Source organism: Oryctolagus cuniculus, chromosome 12 (assembly GCF_051225735.1).
Source record: "Oryctolagus cuniculus isolate XC-2025 breed Fujian yellow rabbit chromosome 12, ASM5122573v1, whole genome shotgun sequence".
NCBI lineage: Eukaryota > Metazoa > Chordata > Mammalia > Lagomorpha > Leporidae > Oryctolagus > Oryctolagus cuniculus.
This window is the reverse complement of record NC_142878.1, coordinates 92,047,215-92,073,472: the sequence shown is the minus strand read 5'-3', so window position 1 is coordinate 92,073,472 and position 26,258 is coordinate 92,047,215. Positions and strand designations below refer to the sequence as shown.

The window sequence follows — 26,258 nt, the reverse complement described above, 5'->3', positions numbered from 1 at the left end:
ATCTTGCAGGTTAGATGTCTGAAATCTAACATTTAAAACTTAATCTTTTCCTTCAACTTATCCCTCCCCTTCCTACTGCTCAGACGAAAAAATCCTGACTCTTCTCTTGCTCCCTCCTTCTAATCAGTCGGAAAATTCTCTCAGCTCTTCCTTCAAATTATACCTGGGCTCTGACTTCTTTTCACCACCTCAACTGTCAGCACCATGCCCAGAATACTGCACTGATGTCCAAACTGGTCTCTGCTTCTTCTCCCCTTGTCCTACTGCTCCATCCTCAGGTTTATTTTCAACACCACAGTCAGAATGATGCTTTCTAATTCAAGCCAGATCATGTCATTCCCGCTGTGATGGGAGAATGGATGCTGTTGCTTCTGCTGGCCATGGGCGTACCAGTCAGTTGGGCCTGCGATGCGAGCAGTCCTGGGTTGCCCACCAGTTGTTGGGAGTTGTTGGGAGACATGGAACGTTTTGAGCTAGGTACATGTACAATATATGGAATATTTCAGCCTGCTGAAAGTAATTTTGTTGCTGTTTGCCACAGCTTTAAAGCTTACTATATGGTATAAATCCACGACTACTAATTGTACTATTTATAATCCCTCCTTATTTTCCCCACAGCGAAACCTTTTTGCAGAAATGAGATTTAAAAAATTAAAACAAAAAACCCAAATGAAAATGTTTAATGAAAAATTCAATGCTGATCTTCTGTTTATCAAGAAAAATGACAGTGAATGTGTAATTCACTCATTTCTTTTCACTCCAAGAGAAGGTACACTTTGAGTTCTTAAATGTCTGAAAGGAATTTTCTTCTGCTCTTATCCTTGATTAATAGTTGGACAGGATATAGAATCCTGGACTGTACACAATTTCCTTTCAAAGTGTTGTAGGCAATCTTTTACTGTCTTAAAGCAATCCTGATTACTGACAAGAGATCTGGCCTGACACCTGTCATTTTGTGCATGACTTCTCTCTGGATCTTCTGTTTATCCTAGGAGTCTGCGGTTCTGTGAGGATGGGGTAGAGTATGTTACTTGATTCTCTGTTTCAGCACTTGCTATGCGCTTTAAATCTGAAAATTCATGTCTTCCTGTACTTATTGAATGGATGTAGTAGCTTCTGGATCTCTATATACGCTATGTTCTTCTTTCAGTGACGTTCTCTCCGATTAGTTTTATGTTTCTCCACTGGCCGTTTTCCTGGTTATTCAGTCTCTCTTCTGCCATCAGTTTCCCTCCCATGGCGTATCTGAGACCAAAGCACTCCGCCCACAAAGAAGCTGATCTGGATATCTGCTAGACGGCTCTCCTGAGAGGGCGAAGGGAGGGAGCTCTGTGAGGGCCGAGCACAAGCTGAAGGAAGGGCGGGTGGTTGCCAGGAGCCCTTCTGCATGCTACAATGAAGATAGCCTTTTCTCCTTTACGGGCTTCTTCACCTCTGGCTTCTATACATTTTACTGCAGCGGGGCAGCAGGAGGAAAAATGAGGCAAAGTCTTGGGTTTGGTTCATTCTGAAAATAATATACAGGTGCCAGAATTGTGGCGTAGCAGGTTAAGCTGCCGGTTTGTGTCTTGGCTGTTCCACTTCTGATCCAGCTAATGGCTTGGGAAAAGCAGCGGAGGATGTTTGGGTCCCTGTACCCACGTGGGAGACCCAGATGAAGTCTCTGGCTCCTGGCTATGCCCTGGTCCAGGCCTGGCCATTGTGGCCATCCGGGGAGTGAACCAGTGGATGGAAGATCTTTGTCTCTCCCTCTCATGTAAATATATAGATTTTATGATATAGGAAGTCAATAATATGTTTTATGATGTGTATTATTACTATGAGAAAGTGGGTTGAATGCTAAAAAACAAACAAAAAAAAAAACCAAACGGTGGCAAAAGCAAACCTTCAAAAGTCATGTATTTATAAGTTGAGGAGTTCCTTCTTTGGTAGTAGAGGTAACCTGATAGTGTTAAATGGTATTTTAATTTTTAAAAATCCTTTATTAAAAATATTTACCCATCAATATTAGAGTCACCTGTCAGATACACCTAACATTTTGGTCAGTGAACCTTTAAGTCTCATCTCTGAGATGTGTCTGTCTTCTCCTTTCAGAGGAATGTAATATTGCTTATGGAGCAAGGCTACCATTACGAAACACAATGGCACAGTACATAAAAATAAAAATTAAAAATTTCAATAAACCTACATTTCAATTTTGTTATCTGATACCATCCCTTACTGAAAGTAATCATGGTTTATGGGAGAAATGGTTGATTCCAGATTTGGTGCTGGGATATCTTGCCATGTCAGAAAACAAACAAACAAACAAAAAAACTTTTCTGATATAAACGTGATTATAACCTGGAGAATTAAAAAGGCAGCAGGAAATAGATAAAACAAGATTGGAAAAATACAAGTAAATGCTAAAGCTGAGGGTGACAGGTGTATTGGAGGTTCACTATTTATATGAGCTTCTTCTGGATCTCCCATGCGGGTGCAGGGGCCCAAGGACTTGGGCCATCTTCCACAGCTTTCCCAGGCCATAGCAGAGAGCTGGATCAGAAGTGGAGCAGCCGGGACTAGAACCGGAACCCATATGGGATGCCGGTGCTTTAGGCCAGGGCATTAACCCACTGTGCCACAGCGCCGGCCCCTATTTATATACTTTCAAGCTTAAACATTTCCATAATTTAAAAATACAGTGTCATACATCACTTTAACAAATTGAAGAATAAAAACCATATGATTATTTCAATAGATGCAGAGACAGCATTTGATAAAATACAATACCCTTTCATGATAAAAACCTTAAGCAAATTTGGTAAAGAAGGAACATTCCTCAACACAATCAAGGCAATTTATGACAAACCCACAGTCAGCATCATATTGATTGGGGAAAAAAGTTGGAAGCATTCCCACTAAGATCCAGAACCAAACAAGGATGCTCACTTTGACCACTTCTATTCAATATGATTCTGGAAGTTTTAGCCAGAGCTATTAAGAAATAAAAAGAAATCAAATGGATACAAATTGGAAAGGAGGAAGTCAAATTATCCCTGTTTGCAGATGACATGATTCTATATAGGGGAAACCAAAAGACGCCACTAAGAGACTACTGGAACTCATAAGAGAGTTTAGTAAAGTTTCAGGATTTAAAATCAACACACAAAAATCCACAGCCTTTGTATATACAGACAATGCCATGGCTGAGAAAGAACTTGTAAGATCAGTCCCATTCACAACAGCTACAACAACAACAACAACAAAAAGCTAAACATCTACCCTGGATAAGTTTAATCAAGGATGTGAAAGATATCTACAATAAAAATTACAAAACATTAAAGAAAGAAATAGAAGACAAAAAAATGGCAAAATCTTTCATGCTTGTGGATTGGGAGATGTCCCAATTTACAGATTCAATGCGATCCTAATCAAAATACCAGTGATATTCTTCTCAGAGCTAGAAAAAAAAATGATGCTAAAATTCATGGACACACAAGAGACCTCAGATAGCTAAAGCAATCTTCCACAACAAAAAGCTGAAGGCATCACAATACCAGATTTCAAGACATACTACAGGGCAGTTAGAATCAAAACAGCCTGGTATTAGTACAAAAACAGACATGTAGACCAATGGAACAGAATCCCCAGAAATCAATCCATGCATCTATAACCAACTAATCTTTGACACAGGAGCTAAAATCAAAACCTGGAGAAAGAACAGTCTCTTCAACAAATGGTGCTGGGAAAACTGGATCTCCTCAGGCAGAAGGATGGACCAAGACCCTTACCTCACACCTTACATAAAAATCCACTCTAAACCTATTACCCGATACCATCAAATTACTAGAAGAGAACACTGAGGAAACTGCAAGACATTGGCATAGGCAAAGACTTCTTGTTAAAGACCCCAGAAGCACAGGCAATCAAAGTAAAAATAAACAAATGGGATTACATCAAACTGAGACTCTTCTGCAAAGGAAACACTCAGCAAAGTGAAGAGGCAACTGACAGAAGACAAACTGGGAGAAAATACTGCAAACTATGCAACTGATAAAGGATTAATATCCAGAATCTTTAAAGAGCCCAAGGAACTGTTGTTACAAGACAAACAATCACGTCAAGATATGAGCAAAGAACTTAAATAGGCATATTGCAAAAGACGAAATTCAAATAGCCAACAGACACATGAAAAAAATGCTCAGGACCACTCATCCTCAGAGAAATGCAAACAAAAACCACAATGAGGTTTCACCTCATCCCAGTTAGAATGGCTCTCACACAGATATCAAAAGCCAATAAGCACCGGCGAGGATGTGGGGAAAAAGGTACCCTAATCCACTGCTGGTGGCAATGTAAACGAATACAGCACTGTGGAAGACAGTATGGATATTCCTCAGAAATGTGAAAGTATAGCTACCATATGACCCAGCCACCCCAAACCTGGGAATTTACCTTAACCAAATGAAATCAGCATGTGGAAGAATTATCTGCACCCCATGCTTATTGCAGCTCAATTCACAATAGCTAAGATATGGAATCAACCCAGATGTCCATCAACTGATGACTAAATAAAGAAAATGTACACACACACCTACACACACACACACCACTCAGTCGTGAAAAAGAATGAAAACCTGTCTTCTGCAACAAAATAGATGCAACTGGAAACTACTATACTTAGTGAAATAAGCCAGTCCCTGAAAGACAAGTATCATGTTTCCCCTGTTCTGTGGTAATGAATAGAGCACAAAAAAATGTAATGTGGGGGCTGCCACTGTGTGGCACCAGCATCCCATATGGACGTAGATTCGAGACCCAGCTGCTCCACTTCCGACCCAGCTCTCTGCTATGGCCTGGGAAAGCAGTAGAAGATGGCCCAAGTCCTTAGACCCCTGCGCCCATGTGGGAGACCCGGAAGAAACTCCTGGTTCCTGGCTTCAGATCGGCGCGGCTCCGGCTGTTGTGGCCATTTGGGGAGTGAACCATTGAATGGAAGACCTCTCTCTCTCTCTGCCTCTCCTCTCCTGGTGTAACTCTGACTTTCAAATAAACAAATAAATCTTAAAACAACAACAACAACAACAACTAAAAGTACGTCAATGTGAAACTTGAAGAAAGAATCAGACAGGAAGGAGGAGGGAAGGTGGCAGCATGGGAAAAAGGGTAGGGTGGGAAGTATTACTATGTTCCTAAATCTGTATAGATAAAATACATGAAATTGTTCAGCTTATATAAATAAAAAATATTAAAAAGCTATACCAAAACCAATACAGTGTTTTGGTAAAAAGACACAAGAATCAGTCTGAAAAATCCTCTTTTCCATTAGTCAAAGTTGTGAGAATTATGACTTACATTGCCAGAAAAACACCAAATCCACAAACCTAAAATGATATTGAAAAAGGAGAAAGCTAGGGCAGGCGCTGTGGTACAGCAGGTTAAGTCTCTGCCTGCAGTGCCAGCATCCCATATGGGCACCAGTTAGAGTCCCTGCTGCTCCACTTCCAATCCAGCTCCCTGCTAATCCACCTGGAAAAGCAGTAGAAGATGGCCTAAGTGCCTAGGCCCTGCCACCCATCCCATGTGGAAGACCTTGAAGAAGCTCCTGGCTCCTGGCTTTGGCCAGGACCAGCCCAGATGCAGCAGCCATTTAGGGAGTGAATTAGTGGATGGAAGATCTCTCTCTCTCTCTGTAAGTCTGCCTTTCAAATAAATAAATAAATCTTAAAAAAAAGGAGAAAGGGAAAAAAAAACTTATATGATCTTCTGAGCTGGCAAAAATTGGCAACCAAGTCAAATAATTTATTTATCTGCAGGAGAAACTACATTTCAGGACAAACCAATACTCCCAGTCAATAAAGTACTTTTGGGGCAGTGGGGATTTGGTGTTGTGGTTAAGATGCTTCTTGTGATGTCTGTGTTCCGCATCTGAGTGCCTGGGTTTGTGTCCTGACTCTGCTCTGGATTCTAGTTTCCTGTCAGTGTGAACCCTGGGATGCAGATGGCTGAAGTACTTGGGTGCCTGCCACCCAAGGGAGACCCAGACTGAGTTTCTGATCCTGGTTTTGGGCTGGCCTACCAGTGGCTGTTGCAGGCATTTGGGAGAATCAATGAGTGGATAGGCGAGTTCTATTTGTGCCTTTCAAAATAAATAAATGAAAATTAACAAATACCCTTTTTAGAAAGCCAGCTAACAATGTAGAGAAAAATTAGAAGATCAGCATTATACAACTTCATAAAATTACTGACTGAGGTGAGTGTTGTATTTAGGTCTATCTGCTGGGACCTGAAGAGTCACAGAGTGCAAAGTAACACCAAACAAGTTATTTCTTAATCGAGAGGAAAGAGATGATGCTGCCATAAAAAGGATCAGACATGGTCATTACCTAATTCAGTATCCGCTTCATTCTTACTAATGATGACTCATCCAAACATGACAGTACCTTAAAAAGTCCATAGAAAGTAGAACTGAAAGATAAGTTCATTTTGGCACAAAAAATTTGAAATCTAGGCAGTCTTTTTGTAATATGCATTTTCCTTGAACTTTTTGAAGTATCTTAGTACTGAGTCTCCTAAAACATTATAAAAAGGAATATATAGCCTATCATATGTTCTCATCAAAAATGCTTCACTTGGATCATTCAGACCTCTCGCTAACAGGAACAAGTTACATGAGGAAGCACCCAGGCACATCTAGAAGGCGAGACATCCTGTAGGGTAGCTGGCTCTGTCTCAGTGAAATTAGTGATATGGAAAGAAAAAGAAGACTGTGTTAGTTTTTTTTTTTTTTTTAAGAGACTTAGTGATATAACAACAACCAGATGTAACACATGGCCCTAGGCTAAGAAATTTGATGATAGATTTGATAAGGAAAAGATAGTGACATGGAGATTGTTAACTGAAAAAATGAGGTTATAAAACAGGGCATTTAGTATGATCTCACTTTAGGAAACTAGTTTTTAAATTTTCCATAATTATGCTTACTATTTTTAACTAATATGAAAAAAATGAGAGTAATGTCACTTTTGTTAAAATGTTGAACAAATTATAAATCTTAAGTTAAAAATGTCTAGCAATATTTAGTTTTTAAAGCAGGTACTTGCTTTTTGTGGGGGAGGGGGCTGAGAGAAAAGGGAAGGAATATGGAGGAAGGAAATCCCTGAGTGCTAAGTATTTTTTTTTTTTTTTTTTTTTTTTGGACAGGCAGAGTGGACAGAGAGAGAGAGAGAGAGGGAGAGAGAGAAAGGTCTTCCTTTGCCGTTGGTTCACCCTCCAATGGCTGCCGCGGCCGGCGCGCTGCGGCCGGCACACCGCGCTGATCCGATGGCAGGAGCCAGGAGCCAGGTGCTTTTCCTGGTCTCCCATGGGGTACAGGGCCCAAGCACCTGGGCCATCCTCCACTGCACTCCCTGGCCACAGCAGAGAGCTGGCCTGGAAGAGGGGCAACCGGGACAGAATCCGGCGCCCCAACCGGGACTAGAACCCGGTGTGCCGGCGCCGCTAGGCGGAGGATTAGCCTAGTGAGCCGCGGCGCCGGCCCTGAGTGCTAAGTATTAATACCAAACAGGCCGGGCCAGTGCTGTGGCACAGTGGGTAAAGCCGCTGCCTGCAGCCCAGCATCCCATAAAGATGACAGTTCCAGTCCCAGCTGCTCCACTTCCGATCCAGCTCTCTGCTATGGCCTGGGAAAGCAGTAGAAGATGGCCCAAGTCCTTCGGCCCCCGCCCCGATGTGGGAGACTCGAAGAAGCTCCTGGCTCCTGGCTTCAGATCAGCCAGTTGCGGCTGTTGCAGCCATTTAGGGAGTGTACCAGCGGATGCAGCACCCCTCTTTCTCTCTCTGCCTCTGCCTCTCTGTAACTCTGCCTTTCAAATAAACAAAGACATCTTAAAAAAAAAAAAAAAAACCAAACAGACCGATCTAAAGGCAATAACGCAGTAGCATTACTACAATGCTGCCAAGCTATAGAAAAGTGACTCTCATAAGTTACTCTCAAGTTTCAAAACGTACACGGCATTGACATTCTGCTAGGTATAAATGAAGGTAACTTTAAGAGTTAAAAGCAAAGTTTACTGCTGAACGGTGATAAGCCTGCTTCCTTCTAATTTTAAAAAGTTTAGCCATACCCATGGACTATGTAAAATAGCTTTCAGGGTTAAAAAAATTGGCTTTAGTAACTTTGGGGATCTAAACAGAAAATAACATTCAGTAGGCATCATAAAGAAACTGGAAAAACATCTTTGCAGAAATAGCTGAAAATAAGTAAAACAGAACTTTCAGTTTTCTTTTGGGAGAGTACATTTTTATATTCTAAAATTATCTGCAATCCAAAGAGCTTTTCTGTGAAGTCTTACTTTTCAGATTCATCTTGCTGAGGACTTGAACTACTAAAGTTCATTCAGTAAAAAGCAGGGCTGGGATTCTGCTTCTTTTGCTCACTGCTGCATCCCCACTACCTAGCCAAGTGTTTGCTTCACAGCAGGGCTTCGGGAAAGATGTGCCGGGTGAACGAACACACTGCAAAGTATGCAACTTAAAAAAAAAACCTGACCTTTGAACTAGGCAGTTTTATTTTCCTTCCCGTATTTGGGTATTTGGAAATCAAAATTCAAGTAACACTGAACACAACTGCCATGAGGGAATGGGAACTGTGATGCTGTATATTGGCCAATTCTTCAAAACAGACTTACAGCTTAACTGCTGCTATTAGCAATGTCCCATCTGTTTACTGCCAGGCAGACTAAGATTTAAATTATACACATGGTTACATATCTAGTGGTAGATCTCACAGGAGAACTGCCTGACATTTTAGTGGTCAGGAACCTTCCAGTAATGTAATGCAAACAAGTAGAATTCTCTGGCAACTACTTACATAATAACAGAAAAAAAAGAGAAGGTAATTTTTATGTTTTGTTTTGTTTTGGCAACAAACTTAAAATCATCTATGATTATAGCAGCTTACAACATTTTAATAAGATTATATTTCTAGGCAGATATTCCAGAGAAACAGAGTGGGGGACATATAAATGAAAAGACTAAGGAATAACAGCTCACAAAAAAGACTTACTATAGAAGAGCACAGGGGCCAGCTCTGTGGCACAGCATGTTAAAGCCCTGGCCTGCAGTGCGGCATCCCATATGGGCGCCGGTTCCAGTCCTGACTGCTCCACTTCTGATCCAGTTCCCTGCTAACTTGCCTGGGAAAGCAGTGGAAGATGGCCCAAGCACTTGGGCCCCTACCACTCACGTGGGAGACCCAGAAGAAGCTCCTGGCTCCTGGCGTTAGCCTGGCCCAGCCCTAGCTGTGGCAGTGATTTGGGGAGTGAATCATGAACCAGCGGATGGAAGATCTCCATGTCTCTACCTCTCTAACTCTGCCTTTTAAATAAATAAAATAAAACTTAAAAAAAGAAGAAGAGCAGAGAGAGGCCACTGTGGTGTAGTGGGTTAAGCTGCAGTCTGCAGGACCAACATCCTATATGGATGCTGCTTTGAGTCTGGGCTGCTCCACTTCCCATCCAGCTCCCTGCTAATGTGCCAGGGAAAGCATTGGAGGAAGCTCAGGAGACCAGGAGGAAGCCCCTGGCTCCGGTCTGGCCCAGCCCTGGCCATTTTGGTCATCTGGGGAGTGAAACAGCAGAAGAAAGATCTGTCTCTTTCAATCTCTCTCTCCTCTCCAGCTCTGTCTTTCAAATAAATAAGAAGAAGAAGAAGAGGAGGAGGAGGAGGAGGAGCATGGAGACAAAGCAAAGATGAAAATTTAAACATTTTTAAAAAATCTGTGTGTCCCCTATCTTACAAGATGATCAAACAGGCTCTGTGATGTTAAAGAATTTACTTGCAGTCACATGGTTATGTGATGGTTCATAAAGCTTGTATTGAGAAAGGGACTTGACGTCAAGTCTGCTGGCCTGCACCTCGAGGTGTCCTATAGCATCATGAGCAGGCAAAAAAATATCATAGTTGGGAAGCTGTACGCTCTCTTGCCCAGAAAACGTTCTAATTCATAAGAGGCTACCAGATTGCAAACTGATCTCAGATAAGAACAGATCTCGTTTTAGATCAAGTTGCATTTTGAACCATGAGCCAACAGTTGCCACTGGTAACATACAATTCTAGAATGAGATCTAGCTGTTCTAAAAATTTATTAGCATTTTTAAATGAAGCTACTAGAACTTTTGAATTTTCTTCAGTTTCAGTAGAAATGAGAGTCATAACTATGAGTTTTTATTCACAGTCTAATAAAGTCTCCAGTTGGACTACAGTAATTAGGCCTTTGAAAACAGGATCTCTCCTGCTTCTACAAATCTAGCAACAGCTTTCAAATGCATGACGCACTTCAGTTCTCCTAATAATTACTATGAGGTTGTGGTATAGGTTGCTGAAGCAAAACTTTCCCCTGAGAAAGAAATGGAGTCTCACAATTTCATCAGTCCCTGTTAATTTAGGCTTTGAAAATAATGTACTGGTACCTTCAAAGCCCCAAAGTGGCAATATACAGGAGAGTCAACACAAGCATGCAAAGCTAGGGTATAAAAAAGAAGAAATTTTTATAATTTTTATTGTGTGATTGCCTTTTTACTAACCACAGCAAAAAAAAAAAAAAAAAAAAGTGGGGGAGGAAGACTGTAAATGCTTAAGCTTTTTTTAAAATCCAGTTTAATTTCTGGCAGACATATAATCTTGAATATACAGTACATGCAATTACCTGCAAATAAAAATTAGCCTTGATAGCTAAATTTCTCTGCTCAGGTACTCAACACAAATATTCTTTTGGTTTTTAAATTTTTTAAAAATTTGTTTTCATTTTATTTGAAAGGCAGGGATGCAGAAAAAGAGAGGGACAGACAGACAGAGAGATCTTCGACCCACTGATTCACTCCTTACATGCTCACAACGGCCCAGGCTGGCCCAGGCAGGAGCCAGAAAGCTAGATCACTAAGGGCCTCCCATGAAGGTGGCAGGGACCCATGTATTTCAGCCGTCACCATCTGCCTCTCAGGGTGTGCATTAGCAAAAAGCTGAATCAGGACTTGAAACCAGGCACTCAGATGAGATGCAGGTGTCCCAGGTGCTATCCAAACCCCTGTGCCAAAAGCCAACACCCCCCTACCCCCAATCTGCTTAGAAGTGACTTAAAACCAATACCTGTGCTTTCTCTGCTAGCTTTCCATAAACGTATCAACTACACAAAAGGGAAAAACAAAGGCAAAAAATGTCAACACTATAAAAAACATCTAATGAAGAATATGCTAACTGTATAAATAAAACTCAAAACAGCACTTGGGAGTGTTACCTTTGTGGTATTGAGCTCTGTCTGTAAGAAGACCTGAGACCACCTGGTGGCTCCTGTTGGCCCAGAATGTGGAAGCTCATGTGATAAACCCACTGGGGGCTTTGGCCGGACAAGCTTTCATAGAAGGATCTCAGTGCCACATCAGTGTAATTTCAGTTTTCGTAAGCATGGCAATTAGAAACTAGGAGAAACAGTAATATGCTGGAGGCCGGTCCTGTGGCATAGGAGGTTAAGCTCTGCCCACGACACCAGCAGATCTACAACTAAGAATGTGATGGCACTTCAGAAAGTTTGTGGAAATGGCATTAAAAAGACATGTTTATTTCAGTCCAAAAGAACTCTGAAATCCATGCATATGAGAGGGTCTTTAAAAAATTTACAAAAATGTGTACTACAAAAACCTGTGCATGGATTTCAAAAGTTTTTTGCAACAAAAAATTTAATTCAATTTTTTGGTTAACTTTTTGAGGTATCCGCTTACTATCCTGTTTGAAGACTCTTCATGGTTGCCAGTGTTCTTTGGACATGAATATATGCTACCTGTGTTCTGCTTTAATAAGAATTTCTCATGTGGTTCTTTCTAGAATCTATCCCTTTCCTGACTATTGCCACATTACTTTTTATTTGATTTGCCAATTCAATAATTGCATTTTACTTTTTGAATATGAATTTTTCTGAATTGAAAGAGTTTTCATTTTTACTTCATGAATTTATTACTTCGGTGCTAAGAAAGCTTTGCTTCTAGTAGTATGGAAAGGTAGTTGGTATGGTACCAATGAACATTTGTACTGCACTGCTTAAAGCCTTTTAACACAAGTTCATCATATTATTTTTTTTAAAGATTTATTTATTTATTTGACAGGCTGAGTTACAGAGAGAGAGGGAGGTCTTACACCCACTGGTTCACTTCCCAAATGGCTGTACCAGCCAGAGCTGAGCAGATCTGAAGCCAGGAGCTTCTTCCAGGGCTCCCATGTGGGTGTAGGGGCCCAAGAACTTGGACCATCTTCTGTTGCTTTCCCAGGCCACAGCAGAGAACTGGATCAGAAGTGGAGCAGCCGGGAATCAAATTGGTGCCCATATGGGGTGCCAGTGGTACAAGGCAGTGGCTTTACCCGCTATGCCACAGTGCTAGCCCTATAACTACAGATTTTCTTAGCCACAAATTTCAAAATTGTTTATTTCACTTAATTCCTGCAACAATACAATGGAATGGGCAGGAAACTTTTCAAAATTGTTTATTTCACTTAATTCCTGCAACAATACAATGGAATGGGCAGGAAACTTTTGCAGCAGAAAATAGTGAGGCTCAGCAATATTGAGGAAGAGAGCCAGGCCTAGGTCTTTTGATTCCAAGCTTTCGCAAACCAGTGATTTTCCAATCTAAAAGATCAAGTCTCTTCTGACCTGAAAAAAGATAGTTTAAAAATCCTTACAGGTGATTCTGATGATGCGTTGGGCTGGGAACCAATGTATCACACCAGTGGTTCTAACATTTTATTGGAGTTACCAGGAAAGCTTGCTCAACCTCATCAATCACAGGCCACATGGATCCCACTCCCAGGGTTTCTGAGTGACTAAATCTGGGTAGAAGCCCGAGCCCTTGCCCTTCTAACAAGTTCCAGGTGAAATCTATGCTTGTCAGGAGACCACACTGTGAGAATCTGTAGTATGCCAATGCAGTACATTTATTTAACTAGTAGGAACCGGAGTATTTGCAAGTGGAAACAGGTGTTATGTATGTTGCCCAAGCTCAGAAACATCTTATGCAATTCTGAAGATTAAGGTCATTGGCACACCGAGTTTTTGCAGATTATTACATACTGCGGTGACTTTCAAGTTCCTGCTTTCTAAGGTTAAAATAGTAAATTCAAGAACTAGCTAAACCCTAAGATAAAATCATATATGGGGAAAAAAGGTTGCAAAATCCGCCTTTTCCTGAATAATCTCTCTGCCAAGCTAGAGTACGTTTTGGAATAACTTTCAGATGGATAGGTAGGTGGTACATATTTTTGCAGCCTTACAGAATTGAAAATAGATTTCCTTATCTATAGTTTCAAGAACTGAGAATGTGTGTTGCTTCTTAGCTGGATAAAGAATTTTCGAGGTTCAAGTTGCCTACAGAACTCTGTAGACTCTGCTCACTGCTCCCTGGTGTTGAATAGCAAGAACAAGGCTAGCCCACCTTTTTTTCCTTCATGACTATCTATGTTTGTTTTTCCCCTTGCCTGGATGCCTGATGCCATGGTGATGATCATTTTAATAAGGGAAAGTTACAAAGTTTCACCAGGATAGGTTTAGCCCTCAGTCTGTTTTCATTAAATTTTTCTGGTGCTTGGCAACAAATTTGCTTGAAGATTTAGGTCTTTCTTCCTCTCATAAAGTTTTACTTACAGTGTATTTAATAATTGTTCCTATTCAATTTGTTCGGTCTGTTCCAGGATGCCAGTCTATAAGTATATTGGGTCTCCGTACTTTGTGTCTAGCATCTTTTTCATCATCTCTCTTCCCTTTCTTCTACATTTTGGAAGAGCTTTTCACATTTGTATTCCATACCATGAACCCAATTTTCTAATCTGCTGTCTATTGCTTCTGGGCAGTTTGATTTGATAACATATATATTTATCTTCTATTTTATCTGGCTACTGTGTTTTTAGCATCCATTCTACGGCTCATTTTGTCCAGTCTTTTACCTAATACTGCCCCTTAGCTCAACCCCTCTTTCGTCTCAGCCTACTGTGTGCAAATTCATTTTGCACATATTATTCCAAGGACTCCACTATTTTTTAAATCTTCAACCACACAAAATATTTTCTGAAATTTCCTGTTACTAAAGTAAACTTTTGTATCAAAAGTCTATTATTTCCCTTGTATTAAATGCTAGAATATATTTTTTTTAAATGGCAAGGTCTTAGCTCAGATTCCATCCCTCTAGTATTTCCTATAAATCAGTAGGCCAGATCTGAAGGTTTAATGAAAAGTAGTGTTTGATTTTTCAGCAAATACTTTATGATAGAGCTGGGCACTTTCATCAGGAAATATACAACATGTCTAACTATCTCTCTTTTTGTGCTATTAAGCTTAATCCGTATGATCAGGTGTTGTAAACCCAATCCTGGTGCTAGAAAGTTCTCCATTAGAAATTCATCTAATAGTTTTAGTAGCCACTGATTGTTTTAGGGTTGAAAAATCGTGATGATTACCATCCTGATTCTACCAGTCCTTCTCAATGTATTATTTAGAATACTTTTATAAATAAAATTTTGTCCTTAATCAACTTTTTTAGTTGCTGTGAAGTATACAGCTTGTATAGGAAAGGCAGAATTGATGGTTGAATCACTTACCACTTTTCAGAATAATGAGCTGACTCCCCAATAACATCCAAAAATAAACAGTGGCCTTTTTAAAAAGTAACATGAACTCACAGGTTTTTAACCCATTAGATGTGTCTCAATGTACTGCAGTTATTACTTTTTGGTGTTCTAATTACCCCATCATTAGTCAGTGCAAATCTCTTCAGATGGCTCCTAAATCCTTTAGACATAATCCAAGTGGCTGTTGATAGCTTTCTTGTTATCTTGTATAAGCGACCCCAGGTTCCTCAAGTACCATTACTGCCAAAATCCTGAAACAGCCAGCCTTCAGAGCTCTAGTACCTCTTAAGGAGACATCTACGTTGTGTCTTGATAGAAATTTCCTGCCAGCCTTGTATTTCAGGAAGATGAACACTTCCTTTCCTGTTCCCACTGCTGGCCTACTATTTTTAGATATATCTGTGGTCACTACAGTGGTGACTAGAGGTGGGGCTCCAGGGAGTCAGATGCCCATACCCACATTGCCATCTGTACCCGTGAGGAGTACGTGTTACGGCCAGAAACAGACATCAAATAAATTTAAATCAATAAACAAATATATATTCAGCCATTGTTATTTTTCCTTCAGATAAAAGAAACTCAGAAGTACCTAATCTGGAGTGGGACGTGGCTACATACTTACCAGGAACCTAGGCACTTCCCAGCTTTCTACCTCGCCCTATGACCCCAGAATACCCCAGCTTTCTACCTCGCCCTACGACCCCAGAACACGACTGGAGCCTCAGCCATGTCCATGTCTGTGCAGTAGCCCAGAACAAGAGTAAAGGCGGCAGGGCAAAGAACACGTCTTTCCATGAATTCTGCTTTAATGAGACCTTTCTGAGGCTTCATAGCACTTCTGACACTGCATCAGCCAAATCCTAGTCACACGGCCCCTGTGGTTGAAAGGAAGGCTGGGAGATGCCTTTTGTTCCAGGTAGCATGTGCCAGGTCAAGAGCTAGGGCTCTATTAGTGAGAGAGAGAAGCGGATACCGTGAGGAGACCAGCAGTCTCTGTCGCAGCATCTCCCCAGAAAGCCCTTCTTACTGCACAAATTAATCACTCTCTCCACATGTGGGCCTCTACTTACATCTCACCCGCACAACTCCTTCAAGTCTGGTTTACAGTTAATTATGAAGCTGTTGGTATCCTTCTCTAGATGGAATTTCTCCAAGGTGCAGGGCATATTTCATTTACATATTTCCCTCTTCCCATGTCTATCACAAGTGTATCCACTGAGATACTCCATGCACAGTAAAGTGGAATGGGCTTTATTCAGACACACTGAAGGCACTGTCTAGTCACAGTGCCCGCAGTTATGTAAGTTTTCAGAGTAATTACTGGATTGTGTTACTAGCCTTCCCACAATCCAGGGCACGTGCTCAAAGTCATCAGCAGGACTCCACATGCCAATCAACCCTGCTACCCTCAACTGTCCTCAGAACTCCATGAGACCCGCTTAGTTCTTCTTCTTCTTTTTTAATCTCATTTGAATGAAAAAGGAAACTCTTCTTTTTCAGGGGTTGGGGCAGGGGAGAGAAAGTTACAGAAAAAGGAAATATTTAATAATTAGTTAACTATTTGCCAAGCGCTACACACACTTTCAGGCACTAAAATCAAAGCTTTTGGTATTATTACCAGCATACTTGTATAGTTGAGGAGCCTGAGTAGTTTTTAACTCTGCTGAAGAAAAATTATTAGCAAGCACACAGGATTTAAACCTAGATTTAACTGACTGTAAGCTTTAAGTTCTTTACACTGGATCATAATACATAATCTCTCCCCTAATGAGGTAGGAGCAAAAACAATTTCCTGTTGGTTTAGGGACACCTAATCTTTTATTATTTTTTTTAAAGATTTATTTATTTTTTTTGAAAGGCAAAATTAGAGAGAGGGAGAGGTAGAGGGAGATAGAGACCTACCATCAATTGGTTCACTCCCCAAATGGCTACAGCAGCCAGGACTGAGCCAGGCCCAAGCCAAGGGCCAGGAGTTTCATCAGGGTCTCATGTAGGTGCAGCAGCCCAAGCACTTGGGCCATCTTCTACTGCTTTCCCAGGTGCATTAACAGGGAGCTGGGTTGGAAGTGGAGCAGCCAGGACTCAAACCAGCACCCATATGGGATGTTAGCTCTATAGGTGGTGGATTAACCTACACACACACAATCTCTTTTTTTCTTTTTTTTCTTTTTTTTTTTTTTGACAGGCAGAGTGGACAGTGAGAGAGAGAGAGACAGAGAGAAAGAAAGGTCTTCCTTTTGCCGTTGGTTCACCCTCCAATGGCCGCCGCGGCCGGTGCGCTGCGGCCAGCGCACCGTGCTGATCCGATGGCAGGAGCCAGGTGCTTCTCCTGGTCTCCCATGGGGTGCAGGGACCAAGCACTTGGGCCATCCTCCACTGCACTCCCTGGCCACAGCAGAGAGCTGGCCTGGAAGAGGGGCAACCAGGACAGAATCCGGCGCCCCAACCGGGACTAGAACCCGGTGTGCCGGCGCCGCAAGGCGGAGGATTAGCCTAGTGAGCCGCGGCGCCGGCCCACACACACAATCTTAAACTATTAGCATTATGCATCAGTTTCTGAAACTAAAATCTGTTTCTGAAAAGAGCTTTTAAATGTATTCAGCTTAATTTTCTCGAGCACTGAAGCAATAATATAAAGAACTAGGACAGGAATCTTTTTTAAAGAGCAAAGAGCTGCTTGGTATCCAGAAAAGCTAAACAATTGCAGTGTAGCTACAATGTTCTTTGAAGTATTGTATAGTACTTAACTAAAAAAGCTCTCTGTTGGCTTCTAAGCAATATGTCAAACTAAACATAGGCTATGTAAATAAATCAGCTCAGAAAGTAGTCCCAGGCTCCTCCAGCTGTGTATATTTCTCCACTCATTAGGAAAGCCAAGGAAAAGAAAACCTAATGTGTTTACTCTGCAAAGTTCATGCATAGGAGGGACTTTATAGTGCAAACTGGTAAACTATGCTAAGAAGTCCACAGAACAGCTGTTAACAGTGAATTCTATGGAATCTCTTTTACCAAGTTTGGTGCCATCCTGTGAAACAGGAATGCAAAAGGGGACAGTTAAGAAGCTTGCTTACAGTAATTTTTAAAATCCTAAAACAGTCTAGTCACGCAGAAGAAGCTGTATGTGAAAGAAATCAGTGTTCAAATTAATTAAATATGAGCAATTATTGGGCCAGCTTTTGATACAGATATAAAAGAATGAAGTTTTGAGCTATTTCACAAAGCAATTCAGAGAAAGCGTCCTATCAGAAAAAATTCAGAAAAAATTATAGAGAATATACAGAGATCGGCATTATGGTAGTGGGTTAAACCACTGCCTGTGACGCTGGCATACCACACAGGAGTACTGGTTGGAGTTCTGGATGCTCCGCTTCCCATACAGCTCCCTGCTTAACGAGCTCGGGAAAACAGAGGAAGATGGCCCCAGTATCTAGGCCCCTACCACCCACATGGGAGACCTGGATGGAGTTCCTGGGTCCTGGTTGTTGTGGCCATTTAGGGAATGAACCAGTAGATGGAAGATCTCTTTCCTTCTCTTCTTTCTCTCCTTTTCACACAAATAAATCTTTTAAATTAATTCTTTTTTAAATGAGAGAGTATATACAAACAGGAATCAGATGAGAATAATCAGCCAGGTTGTTAAACTACACTGTGAATTCCATCAGTTATTTAACTTCGCAATTTTCTAGTATTTATGATAAAATTTAACATCTAATATACCAGCCTTCTGAATTGTATAATCTTTTGTGACTTAAAAAAAGACAACAGACTAGCAGAGCAGCAGACAGGGAATCAGGAACCTTTATAAACAGGGGGAGAGAGGAAGAGGCTAGCAGTTTGGGTTCCTTATTAATGTGATCATATTTAATTCTCCTAATTCTAAAGGGATACATCTCTGTCTTCCAGAAAAGGACAATGATATGGGACCCCTGTTGACCAAATCACCTTTGCTTCTCTGCCGGTGACTTCTCTGCCGGTTGCAGCTTCCTTTCAGTCAACTAGGGCTCGCACTGTCTGCCTGCACACGTGTCGCCAGGAGTAGATGGAATAACTCGTGAGGTAACGGAGGGCATGTCAGCAGTATCATGGAAAACAGCACCAAAAGGTAAGTTCATTTTGGCGCAAAGCTTTTGAAGCACATGCATGTTTTTTTTTTTTTAAATATGCATTTTTCATGAACTTTCAGAAAACACCTCATATACATGGATTTTAGTTTTTTGTATGTGCCAAAAAAAGTATTTTAATTCCTTTTACTACAAACTTTTTTAAGATTTATTTATTTACTTGAAAGAGTTACACAGAGAGAAAGAGAGGCAGAGAGAAAAGTCTTCCATCTCTTGGTTCACTCGCCAGTTGGCCACAACAGCTAGAGCTGTGCCAATCCCAAGCCAGGAACCAGGAGCTTCCTCGGGGTCTCCCACACAGGTGGGGCCCAAGGATTTGGGTCATCTTCTACTGCTTTCCCAGGCCACAGAAGAGAGCTTACCACAAACTTCTTAAAGTATTCTCATATATACCTAAACAATATGGTGTGGGTTCCATTTTTCTTTGAGGGAGCTTACTCGTTTGTTCAAAGTCACAATTTGTTCAAAGTCTAGTAAGAGAGACAGCTGAAAACTGAAACCAGATTATAGGCCTAAACCCAGTTTTCTAATGTAGTCCAGTGTTTTTGTCATTGTGCTACATTTTCACTATACTCCATTTTGTATTACCTATCTTCCAACTACTGCAGCATGCTAATGTTTTTTCAAAAAGTATGCCCCAGATGTCATCTATTACTCTCCAAATTTGAACAGTCATCCTTAGCTGCTGAAGAGGGTTCAGAACCTTCACTGAGGTGCCTCTTATACTGGGTTATCTAAAAGTAAAGAATCTATAAGCAAGTCACTCAGGAAAATGCCATACTAACCAGATTAAATGAATAATTTAGTGCCTGCAACACAGTACACGCTTATGATGGGCAAAGAAAATTGTTTATGGATGAAGTTGTAGCTTTTTCCTAAGCCCATAAAAAAGAGTAACCTTCATCTCTGTATATCTGTTCATTTAATCAACAAATATTTACTAAGTATCTACAAAAGGTCTGTGAAGACATTCCTGAATAAGCAGTTTTGAAAAAATGAAGTACAAGTTCTCCTGAAAAGAACACCTTTCTCTAAGCTTCTGTAATTTTTATTATCTCATAAAAGTTGATAAGAATACCAATCAAGCAACAAATACAATCTGCCTTTCCACAGAAGGATATGTTAGGAAGGAACATAAATTTTATCAGCAATAAATGTGAATTAAATAATATTTAAGCTAAGATTTCCCAGAAGCACAATTTCCTAAGCAAATAGGAAGGTTACCAAATTAAATTAACTCCAGCACTGTAGCAACTTTCACTTATCTCCTTCTGAAGACCTTACAACATGCTGTGCAGAGAGTAGAGGCATCTTCTGTTGGCTTTTAAATTTAAGGTGAATTCCGTTTACCCAACAAGGTGGCTGAAGCAGAAATGAAATTTTATCCAAAAGAGTATTTCTCAATATATAGAAATACATGGCCTGTGCATTTTCTAAGGGTTAAAACTAAGTTTTCACTGATATTTATATAAAGTCTAGCACAGAATTGCTTACAAAAATGAAATCGAATTACAAATTTTTGGCAAAGACAAAATCACATCTTTAGGGTCTTTTCCCCAAATCAAATCCTTTTGTCCGTTTATACATTTATGTTTGCATCACAAATATTTCATGTATCTGGATGTATGTGTGCTTTCTTCCCATAGCACACTCCACCATACCCTCTACACAATGATTCATGCTTTCAAAAATAGCTCCTTAAAATAAGTATTTAAATTATTATTCATTCAATAACCTTTAGGTTTCAAATGTGATAAAAAGTGACTAAAGAAGCACGAAATTAAGATACACAATTCTTCCCTTCTCTAGTAAACCAACCACAAAGCAGCTATGGCCTCCAAATAATCCATAGGAACCTGGGTTATGAATCAAGCTTTTTAATCATGCCCTATGATGTGTATTTGCAACAACAGAGATGGTTTTTCCTCAGTGCCAAAACTGCACCTCTAGGAAGCAGAATGAATTTACAAAGAAGCTAATATATTTCAGTGGAAAATGTGTTTCCCAGCCTTACTACTGTCTGTGTTGGGAGGCAGCAGCAGGTACCTTAGTGATGCCTACTCCTTGACTGGAAATTTAACTGTCAGTTTCTTCGTGTAAATTTACACAGCTTGAATACAGAAATGAATTAATTCATTAACTAAAAACAAACATAAAGCCAATGAAACTTTGATTTCTCATTTTTCTACCTTAGTAACAGGAAGTGACTAGGAAGGTCAAGCTTCAAGACTTCTGGCGATTACATGGAATCTCTGATGTGTTTTCCATAAGGGCTCTGCCTTCAGACCGACCCAGCCCTGGCCGTAGGGGCCACTTGGGGAGTGACCCAGTGGGTGGAAGATTCCCCCCACACTGGCCCCCAGTCATTGTGTATTTCAAGTAGATGAAAATAAACCAACATATTAAAAAACTGTCAATATTAAGGCTTAAGTGCCAACACATGAATTTCAATGCAAAGATTCAGATCACACCATGTGGTATAGATTTTTCACATTCCTTGAAAAGTTTTTTGAGCTTTGTCCCAGGTGTAGCTAAATTATTTGGAAACAGCTGGATCCTTTTAAGGCATATAATTTACAGATGAACAATATACATGACCAAGAACTCTTTATGATGTTTTCCTGTAGCCATGTTTTTAATTTTCACTAAGGAGTTGTGATCTATTTTAATATAAACTTTGCTGTTTAACAGATCAACTTTACTCTAAATATCCTGCTGTTTTTACAATACTTAGATAAAGTAAAAATACCATCACTAAAAACTAACTGACTGGGGCTGGTGCTGAGGCACAATGGGTAAAGCTGCCACCTGCAACTGCCTGCATCCCATACGGGTGACAGTTTAGAGCCCCAGCTGCTCCACCTCCAATCCAGTTCCCTGTAATGCACCTGGGAAAGCAGCAGAGGATGACCCAAGTCCTTGGGCCCTTGCCCCCACATGAGAGACCTGGAAGAAGCTCCTGGCTCCTGGCTTTGGTCTGGTTCAGTCCTAATCATTGTGGCTATTTGGGGAAATGAAGCAGTGGGTGGAAGATTTCTCTGTCTCTCCCTCTCTTCCTGTAGCTCTGCCTTTCAAATAAATAAAGGAAATCTTTAAAAAAAAAAAAAAAACTGACTGGATTATATAATTGCCTAAGATTTTTCTAGCTCCTGCTTTTGTACATTTGTGAGACAGGGATTCTTTTAAGATAGACACTTTTAAAAAAAAGATTTATTTATTTATTTATGTGAAAGACAGGGGAAGAGGGAGAAAGTGAGAGAAATCATTCTCCAAATGCCCACAACAGTCAGGTCAGAGCCAGGCTGAAGTCTTCAGGGAGCCAGAAGCTGATCCCTGTCTCACATGACTGACAGTACTTGGGCCATCTTCCATTAGCTTCCCAGGCACATCAGCAGGAAGCTGGATTTCAAAGTGGAGTAGCCTGGACTGGAACTGGAATATGGGATGGGGATATCACAAGTGTCTGCTTAACTGGTCATGCCACAATGCTGGCCCCCCAGATGGGGCTTAAGCAGACAAGAGTTTAATGAGATCCTTATTTAAAAAAAAAAAAAAAAACAAAAACATCTGCAGGGTCTACTTTAACATGATGCTTAGAGTTCTACTTACTTTAACATTTCCAAAAACAGCAGTATTTGGAACTTTGCCAAAATGATGTCTGTTACTCTGAAATAAAGTTCTAGAACATTCATAATCTGGAACAGAAGGGACATTCACATCTTTTTTTTTTTTTTTTTTTTTGACAGGCAGAGTGGACAGTGAGAGAGAGAAAGAAAGGTCTTCTTTTTGCCGTTGGTTCACCCTCCAATGGCCGCCACGGCTGGCGCGCTGTGGCCGGCGCACCACGCTGATCCGATGGCAGGAGCCAGGTGCTTCTCCTGGTCTCCCATGGGGTGCAGGCCCAAGCACTTGGGCCATCCTCTACTGCACTCCCTGGCCACAGCAGAGAGCTGGCCTGGAAGAGGGGCACCCGGGAAAGAATCCGGTGCCCCGACCAGGACTAGAACCCGGTGTGCCGGCACCACTAGGTGGAGGATTAGCCTAGTGAGCCGCGGCGCCGGCCAGACATTCACATCTAAGACCTGTTAACAACTCACCTAAGTAGTTTAGTTGTGGGGAGCAACTAGGAGCAACTCGGACTAGACTAAGTTACTGGAATTAAGACTTATTCTATGCATCTGCTTTCCCACAATATGGCGCTGAGAAGGGAAACAGCTTCTACACAGCTGCCTCCAGTTCAACCAATAAACAGCAGGACCGGCTCCTGATTGGAGGAGGGCAGCGTACTCGGCGTGTGGGTAGCAGAGTTGGGATTGGTGGAAGAGGACTATAAAGGAGGAGAGAGACAACATGCACCAGGAACATCTAAGGGGAACATCTGAAGGAACACCTGTGCAGCCCCCGAGAGAGCCGGCCTGCGGTGTGCCGCTCCCCCGCGGAAGTGGGGAATGTGGCAGGGGGAACCGCCCTTCCACGGAGGTGGAAGGGACGGTAGCCAACCCGGGAAGGACCAGCAGCAAACCCGGGGAGGGCCGAGCAGACAAAAGAACAGCGCAGGGTCCTGTGTCGTTCCTCCACGAAGACGGGGAGCGACATTTAGTGATAAAAAGTAACAGGATGCCAAGATGGTCTAATCACCATACTGATTAATACAGGATTTAAATACATGCATGATTGTGTGTGTTTAGGGTGATGAGGTTTGATGGATACACAGCCATAAGTCCCAACAAAAAGCTGAAACTTCACAAATGTAATACTGGGAAACAGTATAGCCCAGTGGTTTAGGATGTAGAATTTTAGCACTGTGGCATAATAGAGTAAGTCACTGCCTGCAATGCTGGCATACCATATGGTTGCCAGTTCAAGTCCCAGCTGCTCCACTTCTGATACAGCTCCCTGCTAATGTGTCTGAGAAAGCAGCAGCAGACAGCCCACGTGCTTGGGCCCCTATGGGAAAACAGGGTTGTTTCAGGCTCCTCGCTTCAGCCTGCCCCAGGCCTGGTGTTGTAGCCATTTGGGAAGTGAGCCAGCAGATGGAGGATCTCTCTGTCTCTGTATCTCTTTGTTTCTCTCCCTCTCTTTCTGCAAGTCTGTCTTTAAAATAAATAACCAGATCTTTTTTTTTTAATGAACAAGAATTTATTTCTCAGTTTTAGACACTGGAAAGTCCAAGATCACATTAACAGTATCTGAGGAGACCTTGTTGCATTCTCACACAGTGGACAGCAGAAATAAGAGAACTCACTCCCACAGCATTTTTTATAAAAGCTTTTATTTAATAAATATAAATTTCAAAAGTACAACTTTTGGATTATAGCGTTTTTCCCCCCATAACCTCCCACCTGCAAACCATCCCACCTCCTACTCCCTCTCCCATCCCATTCTTCATTAAGATTCATTTTTAATTATCTTTATATACAGAAGATCAACTCTATACTAAGTAGATTTCAACAGTTTGCACACACACAGACACACAACTGTTTGAAGTCTAGTTTTACTGTTAATTCACATAGTACAGCACAGTAAGGACAGAGGTCCTACATGGGGAACAGGTGCACAGTGACTCCTGTTGTTGATTTAACAATTGACACTCTTATTTATGACATCAGTGATCACCTGAGGCTCTTGTCATGAGCTGCCCAGGCTATGGAAGCCTCTTGAGTTCACAAACTCTGACGTTATTTAGACAAGGCCATGATCAAAGTGGAAGTTCTCTCTCCTCCCTTCAGAGAAAGGTACCTCCTTCTTTGATGGTCCCTTCTTTCTACTGGGATCTCACTCACAGAGATCTTTCATTAAGGTCATTTTTTGCCATAGCGTCTCAGCTTTCCATGCCTGAGAAACTCTCATGGGTTTTTAACCAGATCGGAATGCCTTATTAAGGGCTGATTCTGAGGCCAGAGTGCTGTTTAGGGCATTTGCCATTCTATGAATCTACTGTGTATCCTGCTCCCTATGTTGGATCATTCTCTCCTTTTTAATTCTATCAATTGTTATTAGCAGACACTGGTCTTATTTATGTGATCTCTTTGACACTTAATCCTATCTTTATGATCAGATGTGAACTTAAACTGATCACTTTAACTAGGAAGATGGCATTGGTACCTGCCAACTTAATGCGATTTGGAGCCCATGGCATGTTTCTAGCTTTACCCTTAGGGGTAAGTCCGAGGGAATGTGTGCTGAACTGTATATCTCCTCCCTCTCTTTTTCCCACTCTTCTTTATAAAAGGGATCAATTTTCAATAGGATTTAAACATCTAAGAATAATTTTGTGTTAAGAGTTCAACCAAAAGAGTTCAACCAAAGATAAACAAAAGGCCAAGAAGCATAAGATTCTCAATCTCAACAATCTTTAGGGAAATGCAAATCAAAACTACAATGAGATATTTCCAATCCAGCTCTCTACTATGGCCAGTGAAAACAGTAGAGGATGGCCCAAGTCCTTGGGCCCCTGCACCTGCGTAGGAGACTCAGAGGAGGCTTCTGGCTCCTGACTTTGGATGGGCACAGCTCTGGTTGTTGTGGCCATCTTAGGAATGAATCAGCGGATGGAAGACCTTTCTCTCGCTTGCTCGCTCGCTCGCTCTCTCTCTGCCTCTCTTTAATTCTGCCTTTCAAATAAATCTTTTTGTTAAAAGATTAATTTGAAAGTCAGAGTTACACAGAGAGGCAGAGAGAGAGAGAGAGAGAGAGAGGTCTTCTATCCACTGGTTCACTCCCCACTTGGCTGCAACAGCTAGAGCTGCGCTGATCTGAAGCCAGAAGCCAGGAGCTTCTTCCAGGTCTTTCACGCCAATGTAGGGGCCCAAGGACTTGGGCCATCTTCTACTGCCCTCCCAGGCCATAGAAGAGAGCTGGATAGGAAGTGGAGCAGCCAGAACTCAAACTGGCACCCATATGGGATGCTGGCACTGCAGGTGGCGGCTTTTATCCGCTACACCACGGCGCCGGCCCCATATATAAATCTTTAAAAAAAAAAAAATGATATGGAGGCCCCTCAAAAAAATAAAAATAGGGACTGGCATTGTGGCACAGTGGGTTATGCCACCAGCTTTGACACCAGCATCCCATACTGGAGGGCTGCTTAGAGTCACAGGTACTCAGCTTCCAATCCAGCTTCCTGCTAATGTGCCTGGGAAAGCACTGGAAAATGGCCCAGGTGTTTTAGGACCTGACACCCACATGGGAGGCCACGTGGAGTTTCTGGCTCCTACCTTTGGTCTGGCCCAGGTCAGCCTGCCATAGATATCTGGGGAGTGAACTGGTAGATGGAAGATATTTTTCTTTCTCTTTCTTTCAAATAAGAAAAAAAAACTTTAAAAAATGAAAATTAAATTATTACATGATCTAACAATTCTGCTTTTTGATATATACCCCAAGGAACTGAAAACAGAATCCTGAAGACATATATTCAGACCTATGTTCATAGCAGCATGATTCATGGTAGCTAAAACACCAAGTGTCACTCAACAGATGAGTGCA

General features: G+C 41.4%; 1 protein-coding gene across 3 annotated transcripts in view; it reads right to left on the bottom strand.

The window, feature by feature from the left end:
* The window catches only part of GLCE (glucuronic acid epimerase), a 98,564-nt gene that overhangs the window by 16,028 nt on the left and 56,278 nt on the right, over window positions 1–26,258 (bottom strand). The gene's annotated exons all lie outside the window — the stretch shown is intronic.